Genomic DNA, 4111 nt, shown 5'->3' with positions numbered 1-4111 from the left:
AAGGACATGGGAGGATTCGGCTGGCCTGGACGAGGGGGAGCGGCGGTGGTCGTTCCTTGGTTCCATTGTCGCTTTCTGCCGCCATGCTGCCGCGAGAGCAAGATCTGGACGGAGGGCTGGGCTTTAATTTGATGTAGCTCTTTCCTCCCCTCCCTGCCCCCCTCTCGTGTGTGTGCGTCTATCGTGCTCATTCGTTCTCTCTTCTATCTATCTATCTATCGCACTCGCTCACTTATTCATTCACTCTCACCCAATCTCTCTCTCTCTCTCTCTCTCTCTCTCTCTCTCTCTCTCTCTCTGTCTCTCTCTCTCTCTCTCTCTCTCTCTCTCTCTCTCTCTCTCTTTCTCTCTCTCTCTCTCTCCCTTCTCCTTTCTCTATATTCCCTCTCCTCTCCTCTCTCCTTTCTCTATATTCCCTCTCCTCTCTTCTCTCCTTTCTCTATATTCCCTCTCCTCTCTTCTCTCCTTTCTCCTCCTTTCACTCCCTCTCCTCTCCTTTCTCCTCTCTTCTCTCCTTTCTCCTCTCTTCACTCCCTCTCCTCTCTTCTCTCCCCTTTCCCCAGCCCCCCCCTGTTCCCCCTGCCCCTTCCTCTCAGCCGAGCGTGGCGTCGAGGCGGGACCGCGCGAGAGGCGAAGGAGAGGAACCCGGATTTCGAGATTCAGACACAGCTCAGGTGTTCCGTTTTGACGTTTACTTATTATCTTTTGACGTGGCGGACGAGGTGGCTCCGGGCGGCCGCGGCGGGCTCGGGGGGCTCGCGGATCCCTGGGTCGCCCGTGTACTCGCTAACCTTTCGTGCCCGCTGGTAACCCTGCGCGTATTCGGTAAATTGTGGATCACCTGTTCGGTAAGTATGTCTTTTTTTGTTGTGCGTGTGGAAGGGTATGGGGTTCTGTCTGTGTATGTACTTGTTATGCATGTGTTGTAGCTGTTACAGATACGGAGTGGAGGTCTACCCTTTACCAAGTCCGCGTGCAGGTGTTTTAGGCGATGGAGATAAGCAGGTGTTGTGGGCGCTTGTGTGAGCTCGTCGAAGGTCCAGTCAGGTGCTGTGGCCGGGGCTGACCGTCGCCCTGGTCAGCGGCAGCACGCATCGGGCGCTGCTCTTTAAGACCTCGCTAAGTGGTTTCATTAGGTTCTATCTTTAGCCAGCCTGCCCTCTGATGGAGCGTGTGGTAATTAAGTTGGTCATGGACCCCGCCCTAGCTGACCTGCCTTGACCTTCCTCGGGCGGCTCACAGAAAACGGGTTTGGTCATGCACCGCCGGGCCCCTCGTCCACCTCGGAGCGGGGTCAAGTGTGGCTCTGTGGATTCGTTGGATTCCAGGCAAGAAACGGCTCGAGTGTTTCACTTCTTATGAATCGTGCATTTCCTCTCTTTCGGCCCTTGAAAAAATGAATTGGCTTATTACTTTTACACGTGCATGTTCAAAAACCCTGGTGTCGTGATCTTAGGCCGGCAGGAGTTGTGGTAGTCTGGCTTGGCTTTTGATGACGTCAGAGCCATATGCGAACACTTTGATTCCATTTCAAGAGCGAGGCGCAGCCCGTGACGTCCTGTGTGCTGGAGTGTGACGTATCGTCGTGTCAGCCTGAATCAGAAGGTCGAAAATTTAATGAAAGGCAGAAACATGAATGAAACCTGTTCACTGAGGCGGATATAGCCTTGCATTAAGCGGATTAGCGAGATTTTTTTGAGAGCTAGTGGAAGGGAACTCGCGAGAGGACACGACTAAAATCAGGACGAGAAGAGATCGGCGGTTGGGAGGAATCCGCGTGAGGTGGAGGGCGCGCAGGAGGCGGGCGGCGCGAGCATTTAGCAGACCGCTCATTAAAACACCGTGAGACGTCATGAGCTAGATAAGAGAATGACATGGCACTAAGTTTAGCCCGAGTGCCGCAGTGCCACGCATGTTTAATCGCTCTTACGAAACGCGAGAGCCTGAATCAGCGGAAAGGGCAGAACCGACGAGGCTCGTTGGTCGCAGATTACGGTATGAGATTAATCAAGGCGCCTGGCGTGCGGCGTGGCATCGCGCGACGCGAAATAACGGAGGCAGGAGATATCACGTGATGTGGCGTGGCCGGAGGAAGCTGCACGCATGCGGAGTGCCACGGCTCAACAGGGGTACTCGGAGGCGTGGCACGGGGGGGGGGGGCAGTGGTGAGATGACAAGTGATTTCGAGGCGCAAGGTGGCATTGAGTACAAGGCATTTTTTCCCGCTCTCCCGCGCCCCGTCTCGGTTTCTCAGACGAGTTCTCGTCCGACCTGTAGCGTGTATTTTAAGACCAGAAAGTGCACTTCCCTTCTATCCGGTCTTGAGCTTTTTTTACTCGCTTTATTGGTAAGTTGCTTGAGCGTATGCACGTATTCGTCCAAAGTTGCTTTTTATGGACGTGTGGAAATCAGTTTAAGGTACTAAACTCTCCTCTCTCATTTACCACCCCCCATCTCTCTCTCTCTCTCTCTCTCTCTCTCTCTCTCTCTCTCTCTCTCTCTCTCTCTCTCTCTCTCTCTCTCTCTCTCTCTCTCTCTCTCTCTCTCTCTCTCTCTCTCTCTCTCTCTCTGTCTCTCTCCCTCTCCCTCGACCACTTTTTGTGCGATCATCAGGTAACAAATGAAGACCAGCTTGGTGGCCGAGAGGCTGGCGAGCGGGGGCGTGGGGGAGAGTGCAGTTTCGTGGTGGGGTTGGTGGTGGCGGGGGGGGGGGGGGGGCGCCTGGTTGGGGGAGGTAAGTACGCCCCGTGAGAGGTGCTGGTGGGGCTGGGTGGTGGGAATGCCCGCCCGTGTTGTTGGCGCTGCGTCGCCCTTCTGTTTAGCAGGTCTTGTATTCTCTCTTTCTCTTTTGTTCGTTCGTTCGCTCGCCCTTTTTACTTTCTTCCTTTCTTCCTTGGTTTTACTCTGTTCGGTGTTATGGCTGTTTTTTTGTTTGTTTTTGTTTTTGAAATAAAGAATTTTGTTTGGGATTTAACGTCCGCGTGTTGGGTCATGTCACTCTTGCTGTCTGCGTGTCACCAGTTGACTCCCCAGCTCCTTCCCCTCTGTCTGCCCCGCCCCGCCCCTTTCACTTCCTTTTCCCCTTACATTCCCCCTCCCTTTCCCCTTCACTTCTCCGCCCCTTCCTTTTTTTCTTTTTCCTTCCCCTTCCCTTTCTTTCCATTTTCTTTTTTCTTCCACTTCCCCCTTTCCTCTCTTTTCTTTTTACCTTCCCCCTTCCCTTCCCTTTTCCTTCCCCTTCCCCTGCCGTCCCTCTCCCCCTCCCCCCAGGCCCCTAGCCCCTCACCCTCCAGCCCGGCCGCCCCGCCCGCCCCAACACGGCTGAAGCTTTGCCCTTTTACACAAAACGCAACAGGTTTGGGCGGCGAGTCTGAAAATACCTCCATTTCGATCCCTGTGGCCCCGGTTTTTTTTCTTTCTTTTTCTTTATGATTTGTCTTATTTTTCTTTTTTTTATATGTGTCGTGTTGATTCGATTCGTTTCTCTGTTTTTGTTTTTCCCGTCTTTCTTCACCTGACTGTTCTTTGATTATGTATTTTTTATTGGTTGAGGTAAGTTCAGCAGAAAAAAAAACGATGGAGATTAATGGCCCAAAAAAGGTATGAAGGAGGAAGGATAAAAGAATAAAGAGATAAATAAGAAAAGAAAATGAAAATTAAATACGTGGCGGAAGAGGGCGAGAATATGAAACGAGAGGACAGGATGCATTAGACATGGGAAGGAAAATAAACGTGATGACGAGAGAAAGGAAGAATAAAAAAGGGCTTATGTGTAACTTTATGTATATTTATGTATGGATATATGTGTAAAACACACAGAGACGTGGACGTATACGCACACGCACGCATACACATGCACAAGGACACGCATACACACACACGCACACACACAAACGCACACACACACAAACGCGCGCACACACAAACGCGCGCACACACAAACGCGCACACACATACACACACACACACACACTAGATGGAGGTCTACACTGAATTCTGAGGAAAACGCAGGAGGGAAGGATAAACGCGAAGGGGAGAACAGGAGACGAGCCGAGACGTCCAGAGGAGGAGTCCAGCCGGAGGGAAGCCGAGACGCCCAGAGGAGGAGTCC

Source organism: Penaeus vannamei, chromosome 3, assembly GCF_042767895.1.
Source record: "Penaeus vannamei isolate JL-2024 chromosome 3, ASM4276789v1, whole genome shotgun sequence".
NCBI lineage: Eukaryota > Metazoa > Arthropoda > Malacostraca > Decapoda > Penaeidae > Penaeus > Penaeus vannamei.
This window is presented reverse-complemented; position numbering follows the sequence as displayed.